This window comes from Neodiprion lecontei, chromosome 2 (genome assembly GCF_021901455.1).
Source record: "Neodiprion lecontei isolate iyNeoLeco1 chromosome 2, iyNeoLeco1.1, whole genome shotgun sequence".
NCBI lineage: Eukaryota > Metazoa > Arthropoda > Insecta > Hymenoptera > Diprionidae > Neodiprion > Neodiprion lecontei.
Window position 1 is genome coordinate 35,523,557 of NC_060261.1, and position 19,224 is coordinate 35,542,780.

Here is a 19,224-nt window from a genome sequence, read left to right on the forward strand (position 1 = left end):
GAGACCGATTCACGATACCACGAATATTTCCCCATACCTACAGTCGTGGTAATCATTTACAAAATTGTCATAAAATTGGAAATTATGGAAAATACGTAATAGGTAGATAAAGAAATTTTATTTCCGATACAATTTACTTGCATACAACAATGGATTCAACTTGTATTTGCGAGTCATCGCCATTCGTAGGATCTTCATTGAATAACAACTGGTAAAGGCGTTGAACATATATTGTACAATTGTCGATCATACTTATTACCAGCTGTTTTTTTCACAGGGCCAAACGGTGTTCAATATCCTGAACCTGCAACAGCCTATGTTTACTGGTTAGTCAGCACTCGGTGCAATGCAGTTCGTTATCTCAACGACGTGTGAGCCAACGTTCGATGATAGTAATTAGACAGACTGCGTAACACTGGAACGACCGAAGTTGTACTCACAACGAGTAAATATCATGCTTTCGACGATGCGTAACGAGTACGTAATGCACTTTTTACCTGCCGTTCGACGTTCAACGTTCGGAGAAGTGTGCATGGCTTCGGGCAAAGGTAGGTAGGTACGAGGCACGAGGTCCACGTTGTACGGAGAGGAGCATATCGGTTGATCCTTAGCCCGAAGACGCTACAGGAAACAGGATAATTCCTCGGCTCACGCAACCCTCCGTCCGAAATTGGACTCTGGAGCACGTCGGCCTCCGACGACGATGCCGTGCCCATTGGGTTCATTGCGTTGCCCACTTGCCACTCGGCCACTTGGCTCACACTGCCAACCAGCACCAGATGGGCTTCGATGTCTGACATTCGACGTTTCTGTTATGTACTTGACAGCTACCCAAAACCTGGCCGAGATCCAGCTGCCGTATATCTCATACATGATACGATTAAACTAACTACGACTTGTTTTCTAAATTCGTTTTCAGCCAGTCAAACCTCATTTTTTGCAGTTCGATCCGTTGCTCAAGAATTGGAAGTTGTGGTACGCGTGACGTCTGAGGTTTGTCAAGGTCTGATGAAATTGGCAGTGAAAATGCGTGAGTAGCAATTATATTACATTGTTATTTCCTACGAAGAGTACGACTACGATCGAATGGTTTGCATTTTCACAATCAAATGTTAGTTTTCGCACATATTATCATGTCTGTATACGACAACGGGTGCCTGTAACATAAATACAGATCTACCGCAGATATTGTATGGACGCACGCACACAGACGTACACACGCGTGTATTATGTGTATCCTATGCTACGTTTCCTCGGGTAATAGTACCTATAACCGGTAGATACGAGAGACCTTGCGTGTGCCCAGGGTTTTAAGTTACTCGATTGATATCGAATTATACGCGTCTTAAATCGATACTTTTAAAAGAAATGTGTGGTTTGTGCTTCTCCCGAGCTGGTCGTATCATCAGGGCCTCGGATGTCGAATATTTATTATTCAAATCAGTAAGACTGAAGAGGAATATATTTGAGACGAAATTTTTCTTTCTTTTCGTCAGAGCTTATCCTGTTTTGAGTACCTAACACACTCTTGGAAACAAATGGTGCAAGCTGTCCATAACTCATGGCATTCATGCAACGTTTAGTTTGGATACAATAAGTTTCACTTGGAACGGTATGCACAGTTGAAGATCCAGGTGAACGAATTGCTATTGCTCACAGTAAAGTAACCGTGTAATTGAAATATATCCCTACGTTTGAGGATGATCGCAGGTAAAGTACCAAGCCGAAGATAAAGGTAAAAGGTATAGGAGGGAAATAATAGAAAACTGAAAAGGGAAAAGAAACTGTATCGTTGCTTGCATTACCATGTAATCTGTCTAACAATACATTTCTTACAATATTTCTTTCCACGTAACATTTTTCACGATGCCCTGAATGCAATTTCATTTCCCATTGTCGTTGGTTAAATATTATGTCTTAGCATAGTGGTTTTTTATTCTCAGAAAGAGATTTGCATTTCATTTTAAACGTGTATGTACACAAGACACGATCCAAAACGATCGCACCACAGATGAGGTAGATCATGCATCAAGTTACTTAACGGGCTTTTTTGACCGTAAAACGTATTCCATAAACGCATGCTGTTTTCTTTCTATTCGGTTATTAACATGTACAAGTATAACTCGTTAAATTGATTCACTACGGACAACGGAGAAAGACTAAACTCAACTGAATAAGAATAAAATTGTCCATTATAAATTTTGAACTTTCCGAAAATGTTCCGTCTGTCCATCTGCAGGTAGACAGTTTAATTTCCATTTGTAAGTTTTATTCTTGAACGGACATTGGTACATAAGCAACCGATAAATTGAAACTGCATTGACAATCCGACTACCTTGACGAATCTGCATTTCAAGGATCGCTGACAGGCGCGCAGTCCTCCGTAGCAAACCTAGAATATATACAAGACAGCTCACCAACAATTCGGTTCCTGATTCGTGAAAATGTGAAAATGAATTGTTTACCCGACGGCTATACGAGTTTCTATGTAACGCGTGAAAATAAACATCTGCGATTCTTACCGTTCTCAACGCCTGGAAGGAAGGACCTCCTCGTCATTCGCCTTGGATACCCAGCAAGGTTGAGGTCCTCGAGGGTCAGCCTGAGCAAACAATCGGGCTAATAAATGGGTGGTGACTTCCGGCGTGGCGCGCGTCGGGGCGTCGAGACGTCGGAGCGTCGGGACGATCGGTTTGCCACCCTCGGACTCTTAACTTGCAAGGAATCGCGGGGGTTCTGGCCCCGTATTCAGGCCCCAGTTGCTCAAGGGCGTAAAACGTCTATTCTTTCTCAGAGGATTATTCAGCCGGAAGCTGTGGAAAGGAAGACGGAGGACGGTGAGAGAGTAGCGTTACAGCTTCCGCAAACCGATATCTGCAAAATTGACAAAATTACCTATGCAAATTATTCCGCAGTTACTGTGAAGTCCGTTTGTTCACCGGATGTTGGTATCGGCGAGATTTTCGGATGATTTATTTGACGTCCATCAACTATTTGTCAAGAATGTTTAGCCAGAAAGGAAAACATCACGAAGATGGGTGTAAGCATCGTTATTTACATATCAGTTTAAACTGCCGAATGTTTTTTTGAAATTGTCGAAGGGTTGAAGGGTTCAAAGCGTACGAGTGACTCGTGGGGGCGTGTGTTAGTTTTGCCATTTAAGTTTTTAATTGAAAGGAACGTAACAGCTGATTATAAGCGATAAAAGGGTCATTCAATGGCAAACGGGACAAAAGCACGGCGTGTGGCAAAGACAATGGTTGCCTCGCACAATAAGGCAACGGGGCGTTGATTAAAACGAAAAAATTAGGGAATTAAAACACCCCGTAATTGCGTGTTAGCAGCCTTCTGTCGTCAGTCGACAAAAACTCGTACTTCTTCTCCAGAAATACAAGTTTCGTGATCTCCGGGAACCAAATCTTCCAGGGCAATTTCTAAAATTATAAGTTTTCTCTTCTTTCATTCCTTTTTACGTATGTACGTGCCTACGAACTTGATAGTTTTTAAAATGATATTTTAATTTTGATTCGTCAGAATTGAATATATCTTCACTGGAATTTCGCTTAGCTTATTTTCACACAAACTTCGTGTCAGTCACAGAGCAAATGCTTTTACATCTTAGTGTTATACACGTTCTTCTCGCAGCAGGACTGTAGATCTGAAAGTGAAAAATATCTTTGGGATGCGACGAGGGGCTCTTACTTCGTCGGAAAAACTGTACTTTACGACCTTAACGGAGCGGACCGTATACCCTATTTTCGCGCCCGAGGACATTTTCGAGGACAAGGCAGTTTGGGGTAGTAAAATTTTAGAAACTTTCACTTTCGAATTTGCGGCATACTGGGCGAATAGTGCATAATGACGTTACAGCTAGGTTAGATACTGCAGTCAGAACTTGAGGATCTCCGATCGGTCAGCCTCCGTGATTGAATATTAGGGTCAGTTTTATTGGTTGAAAGTTTGCAGCCATAACCGCGAAAGAACAGCTTTTCCCTTAAAATTCCCGGAACATTTGTTGAGCAATAACACCGATTGGACATCGTAATAAATTCAGAAACGAAATTGACGTTTATGAAAAATTAGGGTATTAAGTAACCGAAAGCTCAATTCTTGGAAGGGTACCATTTCGCTAAGTAGGCCAAGTTTTGTTCAACGAAAATCGTTGCACATCACACGGGGAGCGTTGTCAACCCTTCCCGCTGTTTCTCCCCTAAACCGAGTCGCGTTCGAGAGATCATTCCACCAAGTAACGGGTGTGCATTACGAGCGTCGACCCTTCACGAAAAAAATGTTTAATATCTTCGAACAAGGAGTTAATAGATGGACAGAGATATATGTCCGTTCCGTAACAAGACTGTATTTTCCACGGTGTGTAGCATCGAGGTTGGGGAGCATGGGGGACCGGGCGTTTATAGTTCGGTACTGCTGTTGCCGCCGATGCAACCCTTGCGTTTCGTGACGCGGACAAATTATCAACCTCCCTCGAAGTCCTTTTTGGGAGTGATAGATGGTCGAGCCAGGTGATACCTTGACGCCCCCGTCAGAAATTCTGGCTGCGTTTTGCTCTGGCCGTTGTTCTTCTTATTCTTTTTTTTTTCTCTCTCTCACAAATCCTCACCGGGATGACTTGTGCTTCGGATTTAATTGTGTCCCAAATTCGCCCCGCTATATACAAACTGTTCATGAAATCTCATGGTTCACGTGTCTTGTACAGGGTGTGTCGAGGTTCAATACTGACGTATCGAGCAAAATGTACGATGCCAACGCTGCTCGGGAAAAGTTGTTGCACCGTTCAGGGTTGCTAAGGACTGTAAATACCTGCAGATGAAATAAGACGATGCATGAGCTGCTGGTAGAGTGATGGAATTTTGAGTATAAAAGTATGTCCCTTATCCCCTGATGGTGGTTCCGATAGTTGGGAGAAGCGGGAACGATTTGTTTGAATTTGGTGTTTTTCAAATATACCAGAATCTAATTTCTATCGTTGAACCTGTAACAATTTCCATTCTTAAATAAATATTTAACAAACGTCAGCAACTTTGACGATATCGTTCGAGGTAACGCTGAACGGCAAAGTATAAAACGATCAGCATCGGAGCGACGCGACGCCTCGTCGAGAAGTACGTACCCAAAATAGATGAAATTCTATTATCTTAACGGGTTCCTGGGACCCGGTGGAAATCTCGTGGAAAACAGACGGCGTTTCCCGTAAGTCGTATAAGGGAGGGAGAACTCGGGGTGTCCCGGAACCCGGCAGGGTATTCCGTCGATACGAGTTCGCGGGTGCGGAGCCGCGTCGTCGACCGGGCAACGATAAAACCGACGGGTAACCCTGCGCCAGACATCAGAGACGACGGGAAGTCAAACAAACACGTCCGCGCATACACCTACTTTTATTATCAACAAAGTCTCGCTTTATTACGATGAGTTGTTTAGATTTGAAACTGCTATACGACCATCCACCGCCCTCTCGCATGCTGTGGCGCCCCCTGCGCCCGGCTCTTTGACGCGGCACCTCCGCGCCGACTCGGCCGCGACCTCCTCCTTAATCCTTAAGGGGTGCCTTGGTCGATTTCAACGCTGACGTATGTACCTCAAAATATCGAAGTCCGCGTATCTTCTCAAACGCAGCAACCAACGGCTCGACAGCCTCATTCTATAAGCAATTCTGAACAAAAATACTCCAAGGCACTTTCGTTTGACGCAGAAACAAAGAAAAGGCTTGAATTCTACAAAATCGCAGTAGTAAATTTCTAGAATTCATGCCATTTACTTATTTATGCGTCTAATGAGAATGTAACTAAGTGTTTTTGTTCGGAATTGCGTGTAGAATAGGGCTATTAAGCCCTCTTTCGCTTTTAAGATACGTAGACTTCGATATTTGGAGTTTACGCATCAATGTCGAAATCGACCAGAGGATTCCCTTTAGAAAACCAGCGAGCGTCAGTTTCGTTTTCACTCGTCTCGGTGCCCCTTTGACGTCTACGAATCACGATAGAAGAGGATTGAGGGGAGTGAAAATGGAAATAATGAAATTAGTCCGCTTACCGAAGACGCGCTCACAACTCAATTTAACATCGTTGCATGATAAACGAATTCTTCTAGTTAGGCTGGAAAATTAGTTCATCACGTTTGGAACCATTCGAAAAATACGTTTATGGTGCCTCCTTGCCCCTCGCTTACGCGGCGCTATGAACTTCCGATTCTTTAAGCTCGCTTCGAGCCATTACGACTCCTCGTTAATGCATAAATAGTTTGAGAAAGCAGAGGCGACTTGCGTCTTCAAAGTCCGTCTTGCCTAATTTTTTTCTCTTATCGTTCTCCGCCTCTCTGTTTCTTGACCTTTCTTTTTGTTGTTCTTCTCTTCTTTTGCGATCATTCCCACAAGTCACCCTGTACTTGATTGTTTTTGGTAAACGCTTGCTAAAAATGTCTGTATTGAATACACGTCTGCAGTTTACACAACTTTAGCACAAGTACTTACTGGCTCTACAGTTCGGGTTTACAGTGCAGCTGTGTTCACGGTTCCACTATCGTATCCTGATTGTTAAATAGTAGACACGAGCCGCGGGCGGGCTTTAAGGTTTCGCCTCCCCTATAATTCGATCAGAAACCCCTTCACTCCGTACAATAAGGAGGTTTAGTTATTTTGACGTCACGCTGTGAGATCTCGACGCGTAAAAGTCCATCGTTGTCGTCAGGACTTTTCAACGTTTCATGTATGTACAATACCTATATACCTACGCTTCCGAGCTTTAAAACTGCATCAGCCTACAACCCTTGAGCATTTCTCGAGGACCCTCAGCGCATCGCTGCTATTTCCTAACTTATTTTCTCCCTATTTAATGCCGGATGTTGTCATATTTTTTATTCTTATTACGGCTGTCGTTTTTCTTTCCGAGCAAATAAAATTTTAGACATGATATGCGACCTACAGGATCTAGAATCGTATAGAATGGACTACAATAACACAGATGGAGAATTAACGATTCCTGATCGTAAAGAATAAACGAACGCAGTGCGGCCCAGAGAAACAAAAAGAATGAGAGACAAAGAGAGACGGTTTTGTTTTCCACTCGGGAGAGCTCATAAAGTGAAGGTGTTTCCTAATGGAACACGACGTGTCAGGATAAGCCGGATACTGGAAAGGTAGAGACGTGAGTATGTGACTCGTTACGTCTATGTGCGAATACGTATAATATGTATAATATATCTCCAAGACGCAACGTGTTATAAATCTCGTTGAATTATAGTCGCTAAAACGGGCGTGAAATTAGCGGTTACCGACTCGTAGCTCCGATGCATCGCCTCGTAACTGTCTTTTAGGTGCTAAATTTCACCGCGAAATTCTTATTCTCCCGTCCAACGGAGTTTGTGCTACGCTAAAATTCTACACCCGCTGTAGAAGCTCGAAATACGAGTTGTCGTAATTTAAGTCGGGATATTCGTTCAATATTTTTTTATTAAACTGTTTTGTCTCAATGGATTGTGTATAAATGTTAACGGGTTGGTGATCGGAATGATTGAAATAATGAAGGGAATAGATTAGCGCACGATGATTTGTTCCCAATGACTGTTGCGCTGCAGTTTTGTTCATTTTGACAGCCTATTTTTCTCGGCCCAGTCCCTCGTTTCATATGGGCGTTACCCGTACCCCCTTTTTTCATTCTCGTTCCTTTTTGTCCGCAGTTGATTTTTATTTTTATTTTTTTATTTCACGTTCATTTTTCTACTTCTTTTTCTACACGAGATTACGGATCGCTCCGTTGAGCAGGCGAGAGACAGAGACAGGAGATAAAGAGAGAGAGAGAGAGAGAAAGAGAGACGGAAAGGGATGGGAAGGGCTCGGTTCTCTCGTTCCTTTGTTTAACTCGGATTGAAACAATTGACGGCTACTTCTGACGACGAGGGGCACCGATTTTTACGTCTGTTTTTCAGCGCTCGTCCGTCCCTTTGCCTTGTCGCTTCGCCTTTGCCTTCTATTACAACTTTCAATACCCGGGATTGGGCCTTTCCGCCCAATTTTAGAGGGCGGACGGTTGACCCACACTTTTTTGTGCCCAACTCCCCGTTCCAAAACATTTCGGATACCTATACATAATGACGAAAATTACCGTTCCTTGCCCAGAGTATTACGGCGGAGTCCTGCGTGGAGGATAATCGGTAGACATGTATCTGCAAGACTCGGTAATATCCGGTTTTCGTGGTGTGAGATATTTGAATAAGAGCTTACGTGATTCGGGTCCTGATCAAGCGTCGCATTGTCAAAGTTTGGAAAAATTAGGTCCCGATGATTTTCTTCACAATCCAAGTATACTCGTAAATAAAGAAGAGAAAATACGTGATTTTTTCAACCGGTGCGATGAGCGTTGAGGAGCGAATGGCGCTGCATGAAGTCGACACCTGATCCAAAGAAATTTTCGATTTTCGTCGATTTTTATACCGAATAGTTACCGTTTTCCCCAGCTCGCTTAAAATGATTTATTACGCAAGGAAACTGCCTCGCTATATGTCGTCTGGAATTTCTTTTCTATACAATTCATTGCCGGCCGACGCGTAGGCGTTTCGACTTTTCAATATCAAAATAGAAAAGACCTTTTCGACGCCCCGTCTTTACATCTCAATTTTAGGCGTCCGGTGCCGGATTATATGCGACCATTTCTTTCCCTTGACACAACGAGGCCAGGACTTGGTATTTTATATACTTTATTCAATATTCAGTAAAGGGAAAGCTCCAAATGTAAATCATCAATCCGTGATATAAAAATTAAATAAAACAGCCTTATGACACGTGAATCAGTACCTGATGCAGAACTTTTATTAACTACCATCATTTAACTTTGGGATTAAAAAAAAACTTTTCCAAAACCGGTACACTTTGAATATTGTTTTACAACGAATTGTACGACTATAAGCCGTCAGTTTCCTTACTTAAATTACAATATTTGCAGATCCCGATCCTTTTCCCTCTTCCAGTTTCTGTTGTTCCTTTTTTTTTCTCTTCAGGCATATCCCTGCACTATAGCATAGCCGTGTATAATGGTGCCAATGCGTCAAAAGTTACGTTTCAATTCGATCTGGTTGTTCAGAATGGAGAAAACGCTCGGCGACAGCACCGAGCAGGTAGAGGCTTACGAACTAACGATTGCCGATTCTCCGAGGGTTCCCGTGTCGTCCTTGTCGTCTTCCTTCGTTTATTATTATTAGGAATAACTCAGGTCGGACGACGCAACGCCTAGAAAGGGACCTATGGCCCTTTGCCGCATTTACAGCCAACCCATGTTTATGCATTTATCAACATTGCATACCCGCCGACTTCTGCGACTTGCGCCGAGGGAAGGAAAAATATAATAATTCGAAAGTTCCTTCTGTTTCGTTTGCACGCTCTTCGAAGCAATGCTACTCACTGCAAGCATCCTTTTGCAATATTTTATACATATTCAGTAAACACTCGGGATTCTCCCTTCTATTGTATGCAAATTCATACGTAGCTCTGTGAAACAGAGGACGTGCGACGTGCACTGTTTGAGGGTTCTTGAAACAAAAGAAACGACACCGAATCGTTTCACTAATTGGTCTCGCTAAACCTTTCTATATGTATATTTCATTTTTACAGGGTAGTGAATTGTGCAGCACCTCAACCTTCGAACACCGTGTGTTTGTTGTGCAAATATACATTCTTCTCCCTCCGGTAATTCCCTCGTACGTATTCCACGCACGTACCCTCTGAATTACGTCTTGGTAGGCATGCGAGAATATTTAACACTATCGGATACGACCATCGCAACTATTTGATAAAATTTTTTGTAGTTCTTGGATTCACACGCCTATGCATTGTACGTCCTTCATACGGCAATGCAAACGTATCAGGCACGCCGTTTCTGCCAGACACGATCGTCCATTCATCCCATTTAAACAATCTCTTTCCTTGAAATCAATTGTTCAGTTTTTTCAGGCAGGTAGCTTATGCTTCTATAGTTAACTACAATATATATCAAAAAAAGGAAATATTTACAGTACTTATATCCTTGTATAGAAATTCCAACAGCCACGAAATTTATTTGATTAATGATTCCACCACCTCACCGGGTCTGCAAACCAAGGGGGAAAAAGATTCCACCTCTCGGTTCCGTGTACCGCTTACAACCTGGACACAATGAGAGAGACATCGTTTTGATATCCGCTCTGAATCTTCGAGGCAAAATCGGTGAGAGAAGATTCATCTTATGCACGTATAATATTGCGGGTTCTTGATTCAAAATCTGAAGCTCAAATGTCCGTCAACTGTGACAGCGAAAAATTATTTGCATTGTTCCCTTTGATTTTCTCAGAGTCTAATGTGCGACATTCAGCTTACCAACTTTCTTTTCCTCCAGTCCAGCAAAAGTGCATCGCTGCAGTACGGCGGAAAATATTTCGTTTCTGCCGCTGACGGCCGACGATACTTACTGTGTCTCTCTTTATCCTCGTCCAGAACCGGAACTGATTTTTCAATAATCTGGACGAGAGCCTGTCGAAGAATTCCATCGACCGTTGAGTTGGCTCACTCGCTGACAAAGGGGATTTCTGCGTGTGTATATGCAACGGCTAAATTCCCCAAAATGCGCAAATGCCGCATTGCAGTGATGTGCATGGCGGAAAGAACGCGCCGGACGAACATATATGCGTTTACAAGAGCGCAGGAGTTCTTTTTTTTCAAAGCAGATCTATACCTACATGGATCCGTCAAAATTTTCAAACGAAATCTGACAACGGTACAAAAGTCAAGGGGCTTTGATGGACACGTTACCGTGCGTACTAAGCCTCACTGTTTATACCCTGGACCGGGTGGCCAATTTTTATATCACCAGGTGCATACAGATCTCTTTTGGCGGTGAAAGCTAAAGTAAACGAATCTTATGATTTCAAGAAAGCGTAAGCCAAGTTCGGAGAGGACGGGGTGTTACTATGTTCGGTTTTTCTGGAATTTTGACTACCATTTTAGTTGATTTTTTACACACCATTTGACAGTCTAAATAAGAAGTATAATGATTAGGAATACGTGCGATTGTGTCACCGGTAAAATTATGATTCAAAGTTATTAAGAGTATTATCTATAATGATGTTACTTTACAATAAACATAAACTACTTTTCAAATCGTGAATTTGCACAGCGGCATATCGACGATTATACAATAAAAGTATGTTTGCAGATTTTCGAAACTTTTGAAAGGCGGTGTACTCAGGTATACCCTCTTCTGCAGCTTGAAACCGGGAAATCACATGGTTCACGTCACATGAATACCTATCAATCACTCGCCGTTCGAGAGCTCCCTCATACCGATACTTTGTAACCGATACGGCTTGTTGGATCTGAACGATCGATGGATTCTGAAATCGATCACGCTCCTTAACGTAGATCGCTAAATATACAAGCGTTTTATTTCACCGGTAGAAATCGTTAGTAACAACTTATTAAGCATATAATGAAGCGAATCGATAAAACTGCAAGCGAGACTGTAATATTTTACCCGCTTATCTTTACGGCAGTTTCACTCGAGTTGAATAGCATAGATCGATAGCTGCCGTTTTTCTTGTTGCATGTGCAGCAAGTTGAATGGAAAACTTTGAATTCAAAATTCAGTTTGAGAACGGAATCAGCAGAAAAGTAGAAGCTTGAGGGTGGTGAGAGAGAGAGAGAGAGAGGTGGCAGAAGTGGGGGAATATCGAAAGAAGCGGAGAGGAGATCAGATGAGAGGAAACCGGGGCTGACGTTAATCCGACGCTGGTTCATGCCCTTCTATACAACGTCTTCGGGATCGCGTTTCTTCCAGTGTATCCCGCATTTATATCAATACCAATCCACATGCAATGTGTGTGATATTGTGATACAAGATCATACTTAAATTTTACAGAATCTTTGGATTACAGGTATGGGTTTGCTATGTATCCCGTTACCGCACACCTATGTAATTATGATACGGGGCGGGGTATGTTTACCCCCGTGTATTATGAAACCCTATTGAATATGAATTTTAAGCCTGTTTACGTTCCATTTGATCCCGCTCTTCGACGTCCTAATGCAGTAGAGACGATGCTCGTTGGATTTCGTCCATAGCATGGAAATGGATCCTGCAGTGAAACCAACAATCGGGGTACGCTTGTTCTTCCGTTAATCACTTTTTTCTAAAAATATTTTCATGCGATTGTTGTATCGATTAAAGTATAATTCGATGCTGTCGTGTATCCATACGTATAGGTGCTGAAATTATGCACAATAATAACGAGATTCGCTTTATTCTCATACATTCCACACTGCGCGACGATGGCTTGTTGTTGATTTGGAAAAACTGTTAGTGGATTCGGTTTATTTAATAGTATTTGCGTTTCCCATATGAATTGACGTGTTTTCGGAAACACCATAATCTGGTATTATTCGAGGCTCAGCAAATACAGAGCTGAAAGCACGTCGACGTTTCAGATTATTGTCAAAGGCTTAACATTAGACTTTACCCCACTGTAGGGCAAGAGGCTTGGCTATTCGTTTGGCTCGAGCCTTCGGTTTGCAGAATTGACGTTTTGACACTTTTATTTCCATTCACGCGGAGATAAACTGCAGCATTGACAGCATTAGAGACACATTTTCACTGAACATTATTCTCAATCGAACGTTAACAGGAATTCAATATCTAAAAATAAATACAGTCAAGAGATCAAGTGACGTCGCATTCGATAGGGGCAGAATTCAGAAATTAATGATAATGCAATCTTGACACAAGTGAATTGAATCAAAATCTGAACTAATAACTTATATTTAATCGGCAGGTGTGTAAATCGAGATTTGATATCTTCATACGTCGATCTATCACGTGCAGCGTATCCTTTTATGTAAGGTTTTTACGTCGTTTTGCCGATAAAAATGGAAATTTACCCTCTTTTTTGTCACTTGCGCGTATAACACGTATGGTTCCTGAGCGGAGGATCGACACATGTTTCGCCGGGAACATTAAGGGTTTGATTCACCCCGTTTTTACCCCGTTTTACCCCAAATCGACCTTTTGGCTTTCGGGTCGTAAATCAAAAGGCGTGAAATCAATTTCCGCTTATCATGGCCTTAACCCCAAGGAAAGTGTCAAAAATCGGGTCACGATGTACGGGTTTTCGACAAGCCTACATTTCACTGCTACTACAGACGGTCAATTCGTTATTGAATTAATCGATTGCTTCGTCAATCGGAAATCGGTTAATTATACAGATACTCATTACAGTACCTGCATTTTCAATCAAAATGAAATTGTATACAAAAGACTGTAATCAAATTCAAGGTATCGAAATACCGAAACCTGACGACATCAGCCATCGACTGCGTGGAAAAATGTTCACAAGATTCAGCATTGGCTTTACGCTGCGATCGAGCACATAGAAGGTAGCGGGGTCCGTGTCGTAGCATGGCGGTAGTCCTGGAGTGATCCTTAGTCTCTTACCCTCCAGGTTCATTCCGCATCATCGCCCGCCCGCCCGGTGACCTGGTCTATGGGATTCAAGCCTTTATTTTGATTTATTTGATATTAACTCGCATTGGTGCTCAGCCTCTCGCACAGGGTCGTGCCTCCGAATAAAATAAAATATAACGCTTACGGCGCCGTGAGCATTGACTGCACAACGAAGCCGTGCGTCGCATTCGGTTAGCTTTGATTTTGATGCACCGGTGAACTTAACGCGAAGGTGAAAGACTTCTTCTTCCTTCTCCGTATATGCATTGGTACTACCTAAAGGAAACTCACAGAAGTATAACGCTGGTTCTTGACACTGCTATCATTTATTTTAAGTATTGAATAGTGAACGTACAGTGAAGTCAGGGCATGGATAACTTTAATTTTTTGCGGGAGAAAATTACGATTTAATGCTCAAGACCTTTAGATATCATATTTTTATTTCTTAGAATCGAATTGTGAAATTGTACATTATCTACAGTGGAGGAACGCGAGTCCTCGGGCGTCGCGACGCAGGCGTCGATACGCCCTAAACGGCCATCGTTGCGTCGCCATGGATACCACGGAGAATCTGTGGAATGCGGAATCTTTATTGATCACAGACAAGATTCGAGAGTGCGCATGGATCGGAGGGACAGTTTCAGCATTTAAAATTAATTGGTTCCAGAAAGATTGAACGACACAAACAGGTGAATTTATTACCTACACGCTTGCCTTGCATGAGAATTTTTTGAAAATCACATAAATATAAGACATTATGCCATGTTTGGTAAAGGATCTTGGGAGAATGCGTTATCTGCATTAGTTATAATCAATGCCACATTTTTTCAAGTAACAAATACGAGAGGTATCAGCTGTTAACGGCTGCAGCCTCCATCTTGTTTGCCCGGCGCTGTCACTGACAAAAGAACATCGGCGCTGGGTACTTTTTCCGATTTTATAATCCGTCGCGACTGAAGGGGTTGCGCACGCATTCGGCATTGTCCCGTGTAATTTAGTGTCTGCAAACAGACGGGGTGTGAATGTAAAACATCTGCAAACACATCGAGTCCCGGGATTATGTTCCTGTATCGTTTCAATGAATGCTATGGGATTTATTTCGAGATGAATGAAAGAAATAAGCGTCTTGTTCAATTGAGCTGTAGGTATAGCATTGCCCTCGTACACTGGCATCCACACATACGCACACACTTGAACGCATCAACGTAATACTGTGCATGTAGCCAGACGAGACTGCACGCGTGTCGCATATAAAGGGTGTTCCATTACACGCTCAAACATTTTGTTAGTAAAATACTTTGATTTGCGATTTGGAAGTTAATGATGACGTGGCGACAGTAGCTTAAAGACTTTAAACGCTAGTGTGAAACATTAGTCTCTGGATTTTATTGGATATCTGCACTCACTCAACTTGTTGATAAAAGTTAAGCTACAGCTTAAAAAATGAAAGTAATATCCTCACCACTCGAGTGCTCTGTAAATTCAGCTCGTAACGACTACGTTACTTTTGTTTCCAGATAATTGATGGAATTTCACCTACGAAATCAATGAGAGATACACTTAGGAACACCCTATAGACCTACACAAACGAACCGACGTATACATCTAAATGAAATCATGTAGGTACCGTACGAGCCAAGATGAGTTCAGACTGGAGTACGCAGGGAACAGAACCAAAGTGGGGCTGAAAACTGCCTTACACTTTTCGTGGTATACCTAAAAGGTGAGACTTTCTATGCCTAAAAAAAACTGGATGAAGGCTTGGTGCACTATAGGGCCATTTTACGGCTGATGTCTTTGTCACGTCGAAATGTGAGACCATATCTTTCGTTTCTCCAGCTTGGTATATCTGATTCGTGTAGAATACACCACGTTCACGCGTAGTGCAAATACATTCAAACCTTGACTTCCGAACAAATTTGGGAGGGACGTGAAGAGGGGCGAGTCACGGGGTGAAGTGGCCAAATGGAGTGAAGTCTTCCTACCGAACATGCCGCTTTTATTCTAGTCAATCGATCTATGAGAGAATCTGATTACGTACAGTCTGCCTGAGGATGAGCATTAGCGATGGGTGTATGCAAATGAAATTATACACCGTGTGACTTTACACTTGTCGTTGTATTCAAATTAGATCACGGATCATCCGTTCGGTTATCTCTGAAATCACAGATTCAATTCTTAGTCGAATTGCAACTCCAGGCTCACTCTTGACATAAGCTCTTTTTTTTCATCTGCGGACGGGATTCTTTCACTGTAGACGAAAGTTGTAAGTACTTGACGTAAAAAGGCTTTTCAAATTTTCAACGCAGATTGTTGACTATAATTTTGTGGTGCATATAACATTTCAGTGCAAGGTGAAAGTAAACGGAAAAAAACCTGAACTCTGAACCCTGTGTTTGTTTAAAACGGTGAAAAGCTTCCGCGATTCTGCCGATTATCGGTATAACAAAGCGATCTCTAGGCGAACGTGACGTGTAATTAAAGGGAGTTTCGGAGGCGCGTGGCTCGTGATCCCCACTGATGCTGGCAATTATCGTGAGCTTAGTTGACAGTTGAGCGTTGACAGGGAGCGTGCGTTCCCCTAGGATCTCTTTCTCTCCATGCCTCATGAATATCGTCACTTCGTGCATTCACCAGCTCCAATATTCCTTCACCATCCCGTATATTATTGAGCTGGTCTGAAATTCAGCGACCATAGAAAGCCGTAAGGTTCACGAGGGTAGTGCACCTTTTGAGCCCTAGAGAAAAAACTGTGCGTTCATTAATTTCAAAATATATGTATATTCATGATGTGCAACTTCACCTCTGACGTTGCTGAAAGTAATGAGTGATGCTAAAATTAAATAAAATCCGTGTGAATACGGGTTAAAATGTCGGTACTTCGAGATACTTTGGCGGTAAGATATCGTGATCACGAGACTTCACGACCAAGGGGAATATAAAATATGGGTGGGAATTGTCGTGAAACCCTGAGGATATCAGTTTACATCAGGTTGGCCATCAAGGAACCGTGCAATGAAAAAAGGGGCCTATACGGTTTTCGTTCACAAGTTGCTAAGGAGAATGCGTTGCTTACACAGTTTTCAGAATAATAATCATGCGCGTTTTTGACATATGGTTTCGTGCAGATTATTCTTACCTAGGTATGCACTGTGAAACGTCACATGGATAGTAAAACAGAACAAACATTGTACATCTCGGTCTTAATGTCTGATTTGCTTAAGTAGATACATGAATTATGACGTCCATGCCCACGTGAAGTGAATATCTAGGCATGGAATTACGAACTGGTTGTACGCGTTCGTAGAAGCGTACGATCGTTTCTTAACCTAGTCTAAGCTAAGCCCCGGAGTATATTTCCAAAAATAAACATCTTATTCTACAAAGAGCTGTCGGGCTCCATCCTCTCCAGTTTCAGTGACACCTACACGCTGTAACCGATCGGTTTAACTTGTGCCCAGGGACGTGTTGGTTGTCACGAGCTTAACTGTAAACATACACGTTTGCGAGTAATAGAAATCCAATGAATAACGATCAACCCTGCGGAGAAAGCCAATGTCTTATCCGTCACTTAGTGAGATGAACGTTTTCCGGAATAAAGAAATTCTTCTGACTCCAAGCACACCATAAAATTTTCATCAAACATTATGAAACGGGTCGAAAGATCATGGCTGAAAACCGTTGACCCATCGAAAAAAAAACCAAACATTTATCTAGGTACATAAAATATTGTCCAATAAGATTATCTTAGTTGCTGGTGCCCTCTTCTTCACTCTGCGATTATCATTGTTGTCTTACTTTTTAGCCAAAGTGTCTGAGCTTCCTCCATTAGCCGAAGAGTTTCCGAGCTTTCATCTTCCTACGGTGATAAATCTGTCAAGGAATAGCTTTGTGACTACGATGCCGTCGTAAGATCTGTGCAGCCTGAGTGAGAACGAGGAAAAAGCGTACCAAAAGATTTAAAGTGCACAATGCTATAAGAGGACGTAACTAAATGGTATGACTAACTAAATGTATGGCCTTACATCCCTATCCTGTTGAACTAATTAGCACTAATTTTCAAAATCTGTCGGCGCATTGAAGAGGAGTACAAACAAATCGGCCGTATTCCAGAGTTCTCGTGCCCTAACCGGGCATTCAATTGCTCCGACGTTCTATGCTGACCCTTCAATGAAAGCGAACGGAACACGTACAGATTACCTATTACTACGGTTATACCAGGCCTCCTGTACTCCCCCGCATTTTCTATTACTCCAAGCCATTGACAGCCCGTCATTATGTCAGGATTGAGAACCAAATACACCGGCAAATATATAGCCGTCACTGTGTGCCCGGGGTCGTAGAGATTAATAGGGAGGGGTGGTTTTATTCTATCGAAATCACTGCGACAGACAAGCGGACGGACAGATTGACTTTGAACGGTAACGTGATACGCAGGCATTCACACTCATTCTCAGCTTCGTGACCAGGTACTTTGATATCCAAGGCGAGAATATATCTACGTGTGTATTAGTAGAATTAATGATGTCATACCAGAAATATGACTTTCATTCGGTAAGAAATTATTTTTTTGTGAATATTGAATGATCACATTACAAGAAACAAATGAAGCCCACACTTGAGGATGTATTGATGATAAGAAATCATTTCTAGAAGATAGAAAAATATGTTTATTGAAAATGGGGAGTGAAAACAGAAGACAGTATGGTAAAGTTGTGCTAAGTCTGATGTACGTCATGTATAAAGTGAGTCTGATGCTGAATGATTATTTGAAAGTAGTCCACAAGAACGGTGTAAAGTAAGGCGATAATAATTCTTGTACAAGGCGTGCGATATTCGAATAAACGATGATAAATCCCATTGCAACTTGAACCGAATCAATGACTAATATAGTTTAGAAGATACAAGCTAGAAACGGTGAAATCCTGCCATACTTTCACAGCTGTTGATCCCATGATGCTCTTTGTATTTTTATACTCCTGAGGGTCAAATTCGTCCAGAATACGTCTGACAAATCAACTGTACGACGAGATGTTTCTGAATCCAAATCGCGAAAAAGGTAAAATGACCCATTTAGATTCTTTCACCGCAAAGTAAATTGATTTTGAAAAATGCTGGAACCATTCATTCAGCCCCTACATCGACATAATATTGCAGAAGAAATCTGTTGACTATTTCAGATGCTGAAATCAATTCTTTCATGCACTATATCCACGTAATTAAGCAAAAGTGATTTATTGCGCACAGTCTCGACTCGCTGGGAACAACGCATTACCAGTTATTGCCAGTGAACATAAAATTCTTACCCGGGTATTAAAAAGTGAGAGTTCAATACACATGACTTTAAGTCAAATACAATTCATGATATATGTGATACTTATTTTTGTAATTTCTGAGTATTCTTTAACTTCTGTCCTGCACAGAGGAGCAATGTGTCTGTGCAAAATACGGCATGTACGACATTATATTGTTATTGTTTCATGTAAACTGTATTATAATCAATTAATAAATGAATTCCCTTGTACATTCTTCGTGTTTACTCAGGTGTTGCTTTTACGCTGCAAGCAACGGAGCAAAAGTTACAGCTCAAAATCAAGAATTTTTTTCAGGATTTCTCTGCTGTTGGTCCCACGCTCTTTTTTTTAATGTATTTTTCGGATTCCTTAGGAACCCCGTCGTGAGGAAAAAGCCCTGCGAAACGATTCTAACGCGAAAAATTTAAGACTTCGAAAAATTACGAAAAAGTGAGGCC

General features: G+C 42.0%; 1 protein-coding gene across 8 annotated transcripts in view; it reads left to right on the top strand.

The window, feature by feature from the left end:
- LOC107218001 (katanin p80 WD40 repeat-containing subunit B1) overlaps window positions 1-18,981 on the top strand; it is a 41,836-nt gene extending 22,855 nt beyond the window's left edge. For 2 of the 8 annotated variants that reach the window (XR_006902578.1, XR_006902586.1), the window contains 2 exons: window positions 278-1,030; window positions 1,497-1,842. The gene's annotated coding sequence lies outside the window, so the exon portion shown is untranslated. Of the gene's footprint in view, window positions 1-277; window positions 1,031-1,496; window positions 2,838-2,915; window positions 3,041-4,714; window positions 5,034-6,456; window positions 7,158-9,616; window positions 10,208-10,376; window positions 11,138-17,277; window positions 18,532-18,652 lie in introns of those variants that run through there. The other 6 variants (XR_006902579.1, XR_006902583.1, XR_006902581.1 and 3 more) reach the window with 6 other exon arrangements.
- Window positions 18,982-19,224: the final 243 nt, after the last annotated feature.